The following is a 17,059-nucleotide window of genomic DNA, read 5'->3' on the forward strand; positions in this document are numbered from 1 at the left end:
GTAAGGTTATTCTTACATGAATAAAACCAGATTCTCTTTGAAACCTCCTAAAATGTTTCACATAACATTAAACAGTAGAAATCGCTAAAGGAAAGGGGCCTATATCTCAGATGTCAAACACAAATGCGTCAATCAGCATAGCTCAGTACTGGCTGTTTTCCCTTAAGGAATTATTTGACCCAGGGTCAAGGGTGCTTACAATATAAAAGAGTCCTCACACTGACGACAGATTACTTTTTGAGATCTTTTTTTATGACATATCAATGCAACTTAGTAAGAACCTGATAATTTCCCTTTTTAAATGATTTGACTCTAGAGCACTTTCATCAAAATGCCCGCTTGAATTTCAGGCATCTTAATAATTGAAATATTAAGGAAAGGTACTTGCTGGAAAAAAAAATGTTACTGTTTAAAATCGTCTTCCTTCATGACCGGCAATCTGATTGGAAGTGTTCGTCCCTTCAATACTTTGAGCTCACCCTCAAGTTAAAGCTTCACTTTTGTGATCCCTGTGTTTTCCCTTCAGACGAGGAGGTTCATCTCTGACCGTTCCTTTTCCTTTCCACCAAATTGGTGGTGAATACAAGAACAGTATTTGGACGTTTGTGAGCACGTCCAACTCTATCTTAACACCTCCACAGCAGAATTAGTCCGTGCTTGGACTGCGTGTGATAGGGGCTGACTGGGAAGAGGACCAAGCCTTCAGTCATGGAACAAGTTAGTCAGACTCATACCTACGCTGTCTTTTGTGGCCCACGAGCTGACCATTTGCTATACTTTTAAAATATGTACATCTGATCCTGTCTGAGCAGTTTTATGATGAATTAATTGATACGAAGAGATCAAAGTGCTACAATGTAAGGGAACAAGAAAAAGGGGAGTATACTCATCAAAACAGAATAATCATTACAAGCCCTTGACGCCTGCTCCTGGACGATGAATTTGACTCCAGATTTTCTGGTAGCTCATTAAATAATACTTGATTACTTCCATAATTCATGCGTACATCAAACATTTATTACTCTTAATATTAAGATGAGAACAATTGGCCCCCAAGTGTCTAGAGAGGGATAAAGCCATGTAAAGTAATTCGAATTAATTGGTCATAGACACAGAGTAGATACATACATTTTGCAGATCTGTTACTGCACGTGTCTCTCAACGGAGACACATGGCATTAGAAGAAGGGAATTTCAGAAAATTGATTTTTCTCACTAACACTGCAGTACAGTCACCACAAGAAGTCAATGTCTGTGGCTTACGTAACTGTAGAAACTAGAAACAAATGACCTGCATCTATTCCGGGTTGTTTTTCCCCTGATACTGTTCTTGGCTGAACTTTATTTACTCAGTCAACTAGAGACTGCTCTGCCTGAGACACAGAAGGAAAAGATCCCAGCCCTCGGCTGACAGGGAATGTAAGAGCTCTGTTACTCTATCACACGTCCTTATTTATCAGAGTTAGCCTTTAATGGCACACGCTGGGAGTGAGGGTCTTAAACTTTCTGTAGGTGAGTCCAGTGTAAAGCAGGAGTTTAAACTCACTGCCATGGAGAATGGACATCTCCATCCACCGGTTACAACGGGGATGGGTGTATGCTTCCAAAATTATAGATGGTTTGGAACAAAAGAGATTCTGAAATTTTTTTTTTACATTTTTTTCTTTGAAAACTTCATACATGTATGTAACACATTCTGGTCACAACTCTGGGTGCCTTAATTTATTCCACGTGTAATACTGGATATTAGGATTGTATGATTGACTAATTAAGAAGCATAGGTAAACAGCTGTGCTTTTGTTTTCATTGCAATTAGGTTGGTCTGAGCATATTATCTGGAGAGGTTAAATGAATGGTTTTGTCGTTCACTGAATTGGGCCAAAATTACTCTATGCATAAAAGACTTTTGTTCTTAGCTCTCTTCCTTTCTTTTTTTGAAGACTTATTTCTTTATTATATATAAGCACACTGTCTTCAGACACACCAGAAGAGAGCATCAGGTCTCATTGCAGATGGTTGTGAGCCACCACGTGGTTGCTGGGATTTGAACTCAGGACCTCTGGGAGAGCAGTCAGTGCTCTTAACCACAGAGCCATCTCTCCAACCCCTTCTTCCTTCCTTTTTAAAATCAGCATATCCCTTCCAATTTTCCCAGGCATCCCTAAACTTCTATAAGTCAAACATTTAAGACGATGACAGTGAACATCACAGACTGCATTGGCACACGCTTGACAGTCCCCTGAACTGTAAGCCACTGTCCCTGTATCCTATTGCAGTACTTAAACGCTGGTGCTAGGAGCAGGAATAAGCTCAGTTTCCCTCTTGCTCACTTCTTAGGGGTGGTTGGGGGAGCAGGGGATTCCAAGTGACCATAGGTGTCTGTTACTGATGCAGCTCTCTGGATCACAACCTGAGGAACTAGTTAAAAACTGTGGCCGTGGGACCGGAAATAGTATCTTAAAAACTTTGTGTGAGGTGGAAGAGGGACTCTTAGGCATCCAAGGGATAACCCTAGCTAAGACTCCCAGCAATATTGAGTATGGAACCTAAAATAGCCATCTCTAGTAACCAGAAAAGACTTCCAGTGGAGGAATTAAGACATCAACCTAGCCACAAAAACTTTGTCCTGCCTATAAAAGCTGTAGATGTAAAGATGAAGCAGAAATTGAAGAAAAATCGAACCAATGACTGGCCCAGGGTAAGACCCATGCCATGAGAGAGCCCACCCCTTACACTATTAATGATATTTTGCTATACTAGCAGTCAGGTGCCTAGCATAACTGTCATTTAAGAAGCTTCACCCAGTAACTGATGGAAACAGGTGCAGATACCCACAGCTTGTCATTAGGTAGGCAGAGCTTGGGGAATCCTGTGGAAGAGGAGGAAGGCTAACCTGGGCCCATAAAGGCCCAAAGAGACTGAATCACCAACCATAAAGCATGCATGAGATGGGGCGTATGCCCTCTACATATGTGTAACATATGTGTATCTCAGTCTTCATATGGAACTCTTAACAGCAGGAGCTGGACCTATCTGACTCTGTTGCCTGTCTTTAGATCACTTTCCCCTAAGTAGGCTGACTTATCTAAACACAATAGGAGAAGATGTGCTTAGTCCTATTGCAACTTCATAAGCCAAGGTGGGTTGATATCCATGGGAGGCCCTACCTTTTCTGAGGAGAAAGGGAGGGCTGGAGGTTGGCAGGGAGAGGGAGGGACTAAAAGAAGAGGAGGAGGGGAAGCTCTGATGGGAGTTTGCATTAATTAAGACTAATCATTTTAATTCATCAATTAACAAAACACGGGGTCTATCTTATTGCTTCATCCAGGAAACACACCTTAACATGAAGGATAGACAGCTCCTCAAAATAAAAGGATGAAAAGGAGTATTCCAGGCAAATGTACATAAGAAGAGTCTCTGGTGTAGCATTTTAATGTCTGACAAAATAGACTTCAAACCAAAGCTAATCAAGAAGAGAGAGTGAAGAACACTACTTACTCATCAAAAGAAAAGTCCACCAGGAGGACACTGCCATGCTAAACATTCATGTACCAAACACAGTGGCGCCTGATTTCGTAAAAGAAATAAATACTACCGTAGCCGAAATCACATATTGACTCTCAAACAATGACAGTGGATAACTTCAATACCCAACTCTTGGCAAAAGATAGGTCATTAAGGGGGAAAAATCCTAAACAGAGAATTGCAGGAGATGAATGACTTCAGGAATCAGAAGTTCACAGTCTATCTCTGTACCAACTCTACCAGTCTTTCTGAGGTGAATTGACCAGAATATTCAAATATTCCACAAAACTAGGACCAGAAGTAACATTACCTAATTCATTTTATGTGGCAGCAATTACTCCGATACCTAAACCACATAAATATCAAAGAAAGGAAGAAAGAAAGAAAGAAAGAAAGAAAGAAAGAAAGAAAAAGAAAGAAAGAAAGATAAAAGAAAGGAGGAAGGGAGGGAAGGAAGGGAGGAGGGAGAAAGGGAGGAAGGAAGAAAGGGAGGGAGAAAGGAAGGGAGGAAGGGAGGAAGGAAGAGGTACAGAGCAGATTCTCTTATGAACAGAGATGGAAAATTTATTAGTAAAACACTTGCAAACCAAATGTAAGAACACATAAAAAAGATCATCCACCACGATCAAGTAAGATTCATTCCAGAGATACAGAGATGGTCCAATATAAATAATAGATAAATGTAACCCATCATATAAACCAACTGACGAATAAAAAACATGTGATCAACTCTTTACATGCAAGAAAGGCCTTTGAAAAAACCCAACACCCCTTCATGATTAAAGTCCTAGAAAGGTAAGGGATATAACAGACATACATCAATATAACAGACTTATTTATGCTAAGGCTACAGCCAATACCAACTTAAATGGACACAAATTCAACACAATCCCACAAAAACCAGGAACAAGTGAAGGCTGTCCACTCTCCCCATCATAATCAGTATAATATTTTCAGTCTTAGCTACAGCAGTAAGACAGTTGAAGAAGATCAAGGGTAATCAAATAAGAAAGTACTCAAAGTGTCTTTATTTAAAAGTGATATGGGACTATACATGTATGATAGGAAAAAAATTCCACCAGGAAATTCCCACAGCTATTAGACACTTTCAGCAAAGTAGCAGGCTAAAAAAAAAAAAAAAAAAAAAAAAAAAAAAAAAAAAAAAAAAAAAACTAACACACAAACATCTGTGAATTTCCTATAAACAAAAGACAAACTGAGAGACTGAGAAAGCAATACCCTTAACAACAGCTCCCCCTTCAAATAAAATGTACTGAGAAAGAAAGAAGGTGGGCACAAGCCCATCCCTAACCCAGATGCGAAATCCATTTCACAACAGCTTGCAAAGGAAAAACTGCTTTTTTCCAAGGGAGTCTCAATGGGGAGACAAACTACTGTTAACAGTAGGCACCATGCCCAGCAGTTGACCAACACAGACCAAATTAAATGATATTTTTGGTAGCATTTTCTCATAATGTTTTGTCTGAGATTTTTTTTTTAACATCACAGGGCTTTTGTTTTTATATTGTGCATTCTGGTTTTGTGCTTTTTATGAGATGTCTCTGTGTGAGAGTCTGTCTCATGTCTGTATGTGTTTCTTGTGCCTTTTCTTTGACACTTTTTTTTCTGCTTTTTTCTTTGTTTTGACCTATTCTGTTTTTATTTGGTTTTTTTCTTTTTCAATATACATTAAAATTATAAAAGAATAAAAATAAAGTTTGAAACAAAACTATGTTTTCAATCCTACTCATTCTGAGACATGAAAGCAAATTAATGATACCTGATCTCTCTTCATTTAGATACAACAGTGATTGAAATTTCGCCAATGTTTTACTTTCTCTTCCTCATATGTGCACAAACATGATTATTTCAGAATTCCTGAACCATTTGAAAACAGTTTGTACTATGTGTGAATTTTGTGTTATAATTATCCTTGCACAAGCTACATGTGAGTTACTTAGGATCATTTTTGTTATGTGTCAATTTCGTATTGCACTCGTACTTCAACAATCTACATATGAGTTACTGTTTATTCTAGAGGAATGAAATCAGTAGAACGAATATATATATATATATATGTACATATATATATATGTGTGTGTGTGTGTGTGTGTGTGTGTGTGTGTGTGTGTGTGTCATGAAAAGTGATTTATCAGATTGGCTTGCATGATAAGAACTGAGTAGTCCAACAATGGCCATTCAAAGTTGGAGAGGTCCAGCACCCAGGAGCTGATCACTTCTTGAGGCTAGATGTCTCATCAGTCCCCATCTTACCTAGCAGTCATGGAACATTCCTGGAAAGTTCCTGGTCTTTACATGGATGATGAAAAGAAACTGACTCATGAGGCCATGAAGGGCAGCAGAGCAGTATCAATCACAGCAGCAGCTTAGTAGGTGCACTTGCTGTTAAGGGATGCAAGAGGACAGGCAAAAGTGACGATTTGGAGGGTTTATATCTTGGCCACATCCAAAAATGTTCTTTATTTCCTGTCAGAGATCTTATCTCATGGGCTTATAACTCCTTTTTTTTTCCCGGAGCTGAGGACTGAACCCAGGGCCTTGCGCTTGCTAGGCAAGCGCGCTCTACCACAAATCCCCATCCCCCTAACTTATTTTTTTAAGGGAGAGAAGTATGTAGATATTGGTTCAAAAATTCAAGGGCAAGAGAATGCAGTGATTCAGGAATGCCTGACATCTGTATGGGTATGGGCATGGGGTGACTTTCTCTACCCCTATTACTATGTTTTTTTTTCCCAAAGCTCTGCTTTTCTTCAAGTTGGCTTCATGCTTCCTATTTTGACTTAAAATACGTCTGTCATAAACCTGGGAAATTTTAAAGACAGCTTCTCCTCCTTGCTCCATGTCTCCGTACAATGTTTCACACACATTTCTACCACCAGAAGGATTCAGGAATACAGTGACACTCCGTGTGTGTGTGTGTGTGTGTGTGTGTGTGTGTGTGTGTGTGTGTGTGTGTGATTGTAGTATGCAGTCCTAGTGGGTTTGCAAAGATTTCTTCAACAGTCTTTACAGCTCATTCTTTCACAAGCAAAACTTAACCTTGAAGCCTCTACAAAACCTTCCCCACATGTATTGAATCAACATCTGGACAAGTTGATGGTTAAGAGAATGGGATTGTTTTAGGATGTTCAGGCTGATTTATGAAGCTTGAGAAATATGTGTCCCTGCCAGCCTCTGGCCACACAGAGATGCTATACAAGGTCTGGATAGGAAGGACAAAGGTGTCTGCTGAGTAGGGAACAAAACTCCACTCTAGCCTGGCTGCAGGGCATGCTGAGGTAGGAAAATCTCTTCATTAAGAGCCTTGAGAAATGTGTTGACCTAAGGTGGCCCACCATCTAGAAGGGACATAAAATATAAACTCATTATACTCAGCTCAATAATGGAAGGCGATGCAGACCTCTCACCCCATGGTCAGTGGCAAAGTCCGTAGAAATGTGTTAATGTGCAATGGGCAGTGCATAAAAAAAGCAAATGAAAACGGTGTTGCTATAGACATATAATTCCAAAGTAACAAAAAGACTTAGCCACAATTTTAAAACCCAGGCTCGAAATATTTCATTGGTCTCAAAATTACTAGGGTTGAATATCCCAATTCCACCCTAAGTATATAAATGTTTTTGTGTTCTTTTCACATTTCTATCTATGAATACTTAAATATTTGAATGTGCTTTCCCCCTCAAATCCTAAATAGCCTTGCCACTTTTATATAGATTACAATGGATATCTGGCTTCTTAAAATGTTAATTGATTTATCTGCCCCTTATAGACTGATGGTCAAAACAGGAAAGAATAAAACAAAAAGAGAAGACAGATAACAGACATCCACAAACATAGATTCTTCATAAAGATATTGTCAAAAAAAAAAAATTATTACTACCGTAGTGAATGGCTGACATCTAGTGGTAAAACTTAAGAAAAATTCTTGTGTGGATTTGTACATTCATTAAAAAAAAAACAGATTCTATTAAATGAATTATGGGTTTGTCTTTAAGAAGAATAATTTCAATTTAGTAGTTCAAATATAATAATATATAATTTACCTGTTTGGTTTGTCACACCAAACATCTGGGTATTTGTCAGTATCTGGAAAATAAAATGTTCCATAGGAATTGAAAGTGTACATGTCCTCTTCACAGAGTGTGTAGCCCACTGTAAAGGACTAAACTGTGTTAGGCTTGGAGACTGAAACAGGAGGACTATTTTTTAAAGGCTTTTGGGTGTCAATGAAGCTAATTGATAATGCTTTTATGCTATCATTTTCAGGCTAATTAGATTCCTAGATGAATTTATTTTGACTTATGTTGCATTGCCTTTTGTACTGCTGGCTAACAAGAATTCAGTCTGCCTTCCTTATACGCAGATCTATGTAATACAGTATACAAAATTATGACTATAACATGGCCCATAATATACTAATACTATATCGAAAAGAAGTGATTAACAAATTAAGAAATCAAAAGCTATATTAGACTGTATATAAACATATTTATATAACAACAGTGTGTCTTATAATACTTTCCTCAGACAGTGGAGTTATGAATACTAGAACTTTCAAGTGTTAGAATACACTATGTGAAGGTGTGTCTCTGTATATTCAATTGTTAATGCTATACTGACTGGCAAATACCCAACTACTATCCAGAGTATAACTTAGTATTGTTATTTCTATGGCCTATCACTGGCCTTTTTTTTAAAAATCTTTATTAACTTGAGTATTTCTTATTTACATTTCGATTGTTATTCCCCTTTCCGGTTTCCGGGCCAACATTCCTAACCCCTCCCCCATCACTGCCTTGTATTTTGTAAAAGTTCTTTCTTCCTAACTCGCCCATTGGATGAAATAAAGATCTGGTGGCCAATAGCTGAGCAGGAAGTGGAAGGCGGAACTTCCGGGCAGAGAAAGCGACTCTGGGAAAACAATTGAGAGGTGGTAGATTCACCACGCGGCTAGGAGGTCAACAGAGATGAGCAAAGAGCTAGAACTGGCCGCACATGGCGAGACGTAGACCAAAATTAGAGAAGTCGGGAGACTGCCAAGCTAATGCCTAAGCTTTAAAATATTAAAAAAGACTTTGTTATTATTCATATTGCTGGCAGGTAAGTGAAAGTTGTGCTGTAGCCGGTTATGAAGTAGATAAGACTTGAACTTCCAAAGCCTATCAAACTAGAAAGATGATTGGGGAAAGGGATGAGGCATAAACGTCGGGTGGTGAGAGTAGGAACTCTAGTGTGAGGGAGGTAGACACACTCGTGGAGTAGTGCACTGATTCACATGGTACAATACCTTGGAGACTGTGACCACTGTTGTGAAGGCTCAGAACAGCGTAGAATTTGTGGAGGATTGTTTTCAGTTTGTTCAATAAGAAATAAAGATCTTAATTTCCCCCAACAGATAACAACACCAAAATTTGGTAAAGGAGAGGGAATGAACAAATACAAAATGCTGAATGAAGTCAGTCTAAGATGTAAAAAATAGAATTTAACGAAGAGACAGATGGGCTGAGGAAAAACCAAACTGGAATGATCCTGAAAATGGGCATCCCAATAAGCCATTCTAAAACTCAGGGGGAAAGTGTCACCAGCAGAGTGGACCGTGGGGAGAGCAGAACATTGGGTGTGGAAGACAATGTAGAGGACCATAAGAAAGACCAAATCTTTAAATTATGGCCATAGGGTAGAATATCACCAAATGTATACAAAATATCTTCAATAAGATCATAAAACTCCCCCAAATACTTAGAAAAAGATACACATTTGAGTACAAAAAGCCCACAGAACACCAAATAGGATAGAAGACACTCCCCATGACATACTAATAAAATTAAAGTCACAGACTATAGAAATGACTAAGAGACGAGTCAGGCTGTAAAATAACACCATATAATTCAATAGAAAAATTTAAAGCAAAAAAATAAAAATAAAAAAGAAGCTTTGAAAAGACGTTTGCTAATCTATGAAGGACCACAGATGCCAATATATACTGTCAACCCCAGAACACTGTCCATTAAAACCAAAGGAGAAAGAAAAACTTCCCATGATAAAATGGCCAGCCAATGACTGGCCCAAATGGAGACCCATTCCATGGGCAAGAACCAATCCCTGATATTGATAATATTCTGTTATGCTTGCTGATAGGAGCCCAACATAACTGTCTTCTGATAGGCCTCACCAAACAGTCAATGGAAACAGTTGTAGAGACCCACAACCAAACATTAGATGGAGCTCAGTGAGTCTTGTGGAAGAGTTGGAAGAAGGATTGTGGGACCCAAAGAGGACAAGGATTTCACAGGATGACCAACCAAATCCAGTAACCTGGAATCTTGGAGGATCCTAGAGACTGAACCAACCACCAACCAAATATCAAACATAGGCTGGACCTAGGTCCCCCATACATATGCAGACTGGTTTTCATGCGGTTACACCTATAGCTGGGGCAGGGGTGTGCGTCTGAATCTGTTCCCTGCCTGTGTAACCTGTTTTCCTAACTGAACTGCCTGTCTGACCTCACTGGGGAGAGGATACACCTAGTTGACTTGATGTGCCAGGGCGGGGTGATACCTCGGGGAAGGGGAGATTCATCCCTCTCAGAGGAGTAGGTGAGGAGGGAATGGGGGAAAGATCTGTATAAAGGGGTATTGGGAGGAGAGTGGAGCTGATATTAGGATGTAAATTGAATAAATAAATAAATAAATAAATAAATAAATAAATAAGTAAATAAAAGCATTATAAAAATAACCTCAAAGAATTTATGATTACTTAACAAGCTCTGAAAAAGGACACTGGAGGGAATATTTGGTCTGAGGAGAATAAATGGACTGAAGATGACACTCAGTATAAGTACCAGGAAAATCAATCCATTGTTGGCTCAAAGGAGCAAACACTGTCTGTCACAAAAGATGTCCATTGCTTGAAATATAAACATAGAAAATTATATCCCAAGCACAACTGAGAAACAAGTAGGCACAGCTAGACTCCTAGCTACAAATTGGACTTCCAACCAACATTACAAAAGAAAAGTCAGTTCAAATTCACCAGATGAAGAATTCAGCAAGAAGACATTATTACAATTCTAAATATATACACAATACACACAAATACCCAATTTCATAAAATAATACTATCAGATGTAAGGTCACAGAATCAACACAACACACTGATGGGGGGTGACTTCAATGCCATATACTTATCAACAGACTGGTCACTTGGACAGAAACTCAACAAAGAAATGTTTGGGTTAAATGAAATCATGAATCAAAGAGACCCAACCAACATCTTCAGAACATTTCAACCTGAATATTCAATATGCATCTTTCTCAGCAGTCTATGGAACCTTCTCCAAAATCAATCAGATTTCATACATAAAGCAAGTTTCAGAAAAACACAGAAAAATTGATATAACATCCCCTCATCAGACTATATGGAATAAAGCCACTAACAACAGTGACTACAAAAGTACAGAAAGACACAAATTCATGGAAAGGAATCAGCACACCAGGAAATAATGCGTCACCCGAGGAATCATGAAGGACATAAAATTCAGACAGTCGAATGAAAATGAAGACGCAACGTAGCAAAATCTGTGAAACACAGTGCAAGTGTACATAGCTCTACATAAGAGTCTTGAACAGTCTTAAATAAATTAATTATAATGTACCTTTTGGCCTTGAGAAAACTAGAACAAATCAACTTTGACAACAGTAGACAGGGAGAAAATAGTTTAAATCAAGTCAGAGATTAATTAAATAGAAAATCTTAAAGCACTGAAAAGAATCAATGAAATGAGAAGAATTTTTGAAAAGATAAGCAAAAAAAAAAAATTGCAAACTTTTAGCCAAATCAACCAAAATCAGAGAAGACACAAATAAAATTATAGATGAAAAGGGAGCTACTACAACACATAACAATGAAATCCTGAAAATCAAATCTTAGAAACCTTTACTCCACTACTTTGCAAACTTAAAAGACATAGGTGAGTGCATATGACATACCAAAACTGAATCAAGATGAAATAATTTAAACATATTGATAACCAATAATAAGACTGCAAAAAAAATGCCCTAACTAAAAGATCCCTAAACTGAATGGACTCACTGCATTCTTCTAGTAGATCATCAAAAGAACCAAGAACCAACGAAGAACTAATACTCAACCATTCTATAAAATATTAAGGGAAGAATTCCAAAGTCTGTCTATGAAGCCAGTATTTCTCTGATATCAAAATCAATTAAGGACACTAGGTAAATAAGAAAATTACAAAACATCCTCCCTGTAGACCATAGGTGAAAAAATATCAGTGGAATACTTGCAAACCGAAGATCACATAAACAAGCTCATCATAACCAAGATGATTTTACTCCAGAAATACAGGGAAGGCGCAACACATATAAATCATTGTTTCATTATGCAAACTGACTAAAATGCATAAACCACATAACCATCACGATAAGAAAAGGATCCTTCGACAGACTCCAGCATCTCTTAACACTAACGTCATGAAAAAGACGTGGAGCAAGCTTACTTCAATATGATAAAAGTCATATTCAGCAGGCCTAAAGTCAAAATCATGATAAATGAAGCAAAAGTCAAAGGATTAAAAGTTCAGAAAGAAGACAAGAGAGCCCATCGTCTCCACTACTAGACAGTAGAGTTATTACAGTCCATGATATATAAAAGAAGTAATTAAAGGGATGCAAAAGGGAAAAGAATAAAGCTATCCCCTGCATATTACACAACTCTATACACGGGACCCTGAAGACCATAGGAAAAAACCTTCTAATTGATAAATACATTAAGCAAGTGGAAGAATGCAGAACAAACACACAACCATCAGTAGGCTTCCTCCATACCAATGAGAAACCTATTGCAAAAGGTCACGTGGTAATCGAAACGTTGATCCGATGACATTTACTTAGTGCTTGTCTCATCCACACCAATTACAATCGTGCACAGAGCTTACCATTTTTGTTCTCCTAAATAATAAATGTGTTTGTAGGAAAAAAAGAAAAACCAACTTAAAAGTGGATTTTTTTTTAAGGGAAAAAAATCCTCACCTTGGTTTTTACTTATTAATTATAATGCATAGAAACTCCAAAAGTAGAAGTGACCCAATCATCTTGAGACATTAAAACAAATTATTCTTCTACAGTTTTCTGAGAGGGGAGAAAGTCAGCACGATAGAATTCTTCTTTCAAAATTTCAGCTATGTGTGTATACAAAGGGCAATGAATGGAATTTTTAAGTTGGCTCTAGTGAAGAAATGTAAAAGCAAGAACTACTGGCCACTATTTCACTATCCTGGAATATAAACTCCAGGCAGGCAAGGATTTCTGCCTTTAGGATATCCTCAATGCCAAAATAATATTTGGAACAAAGCATACATTTCATATATTCTTTGTTGAGTGCACAGATGAATTTCATAGTTAAAGGTGCATTAAGTTATATCATAAATCTTAGTAACTTACTATTATACATGATGCTGTAACAAAAACCATACTTGCAATGTTAATTACCCTTAAAATAACTTTTCAAATGAACACATTATTCTCATGCAAAATAGATTACCTAGTTCCTTCTGTATCGTGTCTTTACATATTCATAAAACCACCACAAGATGGCATACAAAACTTCCAGTTCTGAACCTTTTTGCTCAACCCTTATATTCCTCATTTCATTTTGTAAGTAAATTGTATTATCATCAAGGGTAGCCTGCTATTTGAACAGTAAGCTGTGTCCAGCTCTAATTTATGCCACTCACTACAGAGTAAGACCTAAGGTCCCAGGAATTTTTGTTGCATTATTTTTATTTATTTGTTTTTATTTTTTTACCTGACGAGCATCTTTTAGGGCTTCCCTTATTTGTCTCCACTGGGTAAACAGTTCTAAGGGTTGGGTTGGAGATAAGGTGCCTCCACAGGAGTTGGGGGGGGGGGGGTGGTCAATTGTCCTTGGAAAATAAAGATGGTGGAATGAATGTGCCTGTGAGACCGCCTTGTCCCTGAGTTGTCTCTCTCAGGTGTGGGCTACACTGAGGCTCTCCTAAGGACTTTAAAGAGGTGTGCTGATTCATCAGTTTAAATTATAGTTTTCAAATGTTTAGGAATGTGGCATGTACACTTTTATTTCACTCTTAACACTGTACATATCTTGAAGATCCTCTGTAAATATTTGTTTACTTAAAATTCATTATTAAAGCAGTTTGTATCAGTGATTAGTTTATTAAGAAATAACAACTTTAATGTTTATTTCATTTAGTTTTTTTCTTTTTTTAATTTATATAGTAAAAAATCTTCAACAAAGACACCTGTGGCTACAGTTATTATTCCCCACTAATCTTCTACTTTGCCTCATTCTCAGTCTGTGATAGGATTGACCTGTTCATTGTTATGTTGTGGATGTGGCTGCTTTGGGTTTTTACATCGATGGTTTAGATTTTGTTCTTATTGTCACAATACTGGGTAATAAAAGCAGGGTCCTGTTTAGGCTAAGAGAGCGTTCTACGCTGAGTAACGTTCAAGCTTTAAGTTTTGCTTGTTTGTTTTGTTTTAATAATGGGTCTCACTATTTTCCCTAGGCCAGGCCTGCCATGAATGTAAGATTTCAGTCCCTCAGATTTCTTAGGACGTAGGATTAACAGGCCTGGCTTGTGGTAAACATAACAGCAGGTTTATTGAGATGTAAAATAGTAATGTATTCAGAAGCTCTGTGAAGAAATTTCATTCAGGATTTGCTGGGATAAAGAGTAGTTGAGACACCATTGAAGTTGTTTCTCAGCTGCTGAAGTTGTTTCCTGGTAAGAACTGCTACAGAATATAGAACTACCGAGATACTTTTACTTCTCTATTTGTTGGCTAAAGTCCACAGCTGGCTGCCCAAAATGATGAACAGCATCATATACAATGTAATGTTTTCATATACATATACATTATGATACAATTATGGGTGCACTAATCAACATCAACTCATATAATAAAGTTTACAAGCTACATAGGTAGAGACGAATGCGTTGCTATGGAAATTAGCACCACAAAATTTTATTCGCACTTTGAGCTTGATGATTATTTTCCTAGATTCTGTTGTAGAAGTTCAGGAATCAGCCAGACTTTATCCATTGTAGACGGAGGGTGAGAACTGTAAAAACACTTGAGACATGGCTCTGAGAAGAGTCTCAGAGTGGCTGCTTATAAAGAGCAGTCTACAAAAATTGTTTCTTTTCTTTTTTTTTTGTATAAGTGAACTATTTATTTATTTAGTATATATAAGTACACTTCAGTCACAGCAGAAGAGGGCATCAGATCTCATTAGAGATGGTTGTAAGTCACCATGTGGTTGCTGGGAATTGAACTCAGGACCTCTTGAAGAGCAGTCAGAACTCTTTTTTTTTTTTTTTTTTTTTTTTTGGTTCTTTTTTCGGAGCTGGGGACCGAACCCAGGGCCTTGCGCTTCCTAGGCAAGCGCTCTACCACTGAGCTAAATCCCCAACCCCAGCAGTCAGAACTCTTAACCACTGAGCCATCTCTCTAGCCCCAAAACTTGTTTCTTAATGTTCATGCAGGCACTCACGACTGTAGTCCAAGCAAACCCGGACTTTTATTCACTTGATGTAATTGTCATCTTGGAGGTTTATTGCTGAATAAGCTCAATCTTTCTAGTTCTTTCTGAACTATGGCCAGCTGGTTCAACTCAGTGGTTCTGGCTCAACTCCTCTCCAAGCTGACTGATTCATTGTGGCTTCTCCCAGCTTCTCACTGAACTGCTATGAGCTCAGGAATGAACTCAACAAGACTGCACTGCACTCGCACCACCTCGACTCCCAGCTCCCTGCTGAACCGAACTCAATTGTCTGAACAAAATTGACTTTCTCTCCCGGAGCTGCTATTAAATAGCTCTGCTCCCGAGAGTTGGGTGTGTCCTATCTCTGACTCATTCTGTCACCTTGTTCTCTGATTCATCACTTTGTCTGCCCCTCAATTAGATGTTCTTGTTTGACCCAATTAGACATCCTTGTTTGGGTTTAAAGGATTCCAGCCAGAGGGAACAGAGGTGTGTTCTAAGGTGTGTTGTACGTCTGCATTCCGGCTGAATCACACAGACCTAGAAGATCTTTAGATATCATCAGAGCAGTCTTGTATTGCATTAAAATTCCTCTATACCTGGCTCCAACTGGTCACACATAGAGGTTTGATCCCATACGTTTCTTCAGGCATACGGAATGCAGGAGTTACAGAATCACAGATGATTCCACCGAGGGTTCACATAAAACATGGCTGGCCAGAAAATGCGTGAGAGTTTGAGGCTTTTGCAAGCAGCCTCTGAAAAGAGCTTGTGCAAAGCTGTGAGAATGAAGCCACAGGTACAAGGGAGAACTTAGGAAGTAGATGCTGGGAGCATGGGCCATTCTGAGAAAAGACAAAAGGAACAAAGAGAACAAAGAGAGCCAGCAAGCAGAGAGTGAACGAGTGGGGCTGGACAGATGGCTGGGTGGTTAAGAGCACTGACTGCTCTCCCAGCGGGCCCTAAGTTCAAATCCCAGCAACCACATGGTACCTCACAACCATCTGTAATTGAGATCTGATGCCCTTTTCTGGTGTGTCTGAAGACAGCTACAGTGTACTTATATAAATAAATAAATAAATAAATAAATAAATAAATCCTTAAAAAAAAAAAGTGTGAACATGTGAACTGCAGCCACCCAGGCACAGGCTGCCTGAACTGTTTTGGGAACACATTCTGCTGATCCCATGTCTAACATGACAGATATAGAGTTACAGGATTTACTACTGTCCCTGCTACATTCCGGCCTCGCTTTAATTTCTTTTCAGAATGGGGATCTTCCCTCTGCCTACCCCATCACTGGTGAGCTTTACAAGAGCTGTCAGCTAAGAGGTGCCCTAAATAAAAGAGCAGAGAGTAGACTTTCGAGGACTCTTGGGGCTACTGAGGCTTAGAGATGGGCTAAGTGTTTTGGGGGTCATTGTGGGCAAGAACCTTGAGGAGTAGTGGATGAATGTAATGCTTTGAACTTGGAAAAGCTCATGGGTTAGAAGTTTGGTCCCCAGTAAAGCAATGTCCAGAAATGAGATTTTTAAGTAAACAGTTGGCTCTGGAGGACTGGGTCTCATCAACATGTTGGTAGATTTATGGGCTCATAATGGAACGGACTAGTAGAGGGAACAGAGTCATGGGAGGTGTAACTTAGTGGAATCAGGCCATTGGAGGTTGCCCTTGGGGGCTACAGTTTCTACACGGCCCACCCTTTCTCTTCTGCTTCCTATATTGTTTAACCCTCCCTTCCTTGCTGCCTTTTCTGTGCTGTCTGGTGATATGAGGAACATGTGCATGATGTTTGCTTTCCACAGGCCAATTGTTAGCACCAAGCAACTATGGATTCAAAATGTTTAAACCAGACTCCAAAATAAATCTATTCCCACTATGTTGATCTATTTCTCATATTTCGTTGCAATGAATGACTAACACTAACAGTTAACATTTCTGTGTGTGGTGAGAACATCTAA

At 38.6% G+C, this 17,059-nt stretch overlaps 1 protein-coding gene across 5 annotated transcripts in view; it reads left to right on the plus strand.

Moving 5' to 3' along the window:
• The first annotated feature begins 8,448 nt into the window (after nt 1-8,448).
• Nucleotides 8,449-17,059, plus strand: part of Ppip5k2 (diphosphoinositol pentakisphosphate kinase 2) — a 110,254-nt gene continuing 101,643 nt past the window's right edge. For 2 of the 5 annotated variants that reach the window (XM_063267640.1, XM_063267645.1), the window contains exon 1: nt 8,452-8,645. The gene's annotated coding sequence lies outside the window, so the exon portion shown is untranslated. Of the gene's footprint in view, nt 8,646-17,059 lie in introns of all 5 variants that reach the window. The other 3 variants (XM_063267652.1, XM_063267644.1, XM_063267649.1) reach the window with 2 other exon arrangements.

Source organism: Rattus norvegicus, chromosome 9, assembly GCF_036323735.1.
Source record: "Rattus norvegicus strain BN/NHsdMcwi chromosome 9, GRCr8, whole genome shotgun sequence".
Classification (NCBI taxonomy): Eukaryota; Metazoa; Chordata; class Mammalia; order Rodentia; family Muridae; genus Rattus; species Rattus norvegicus.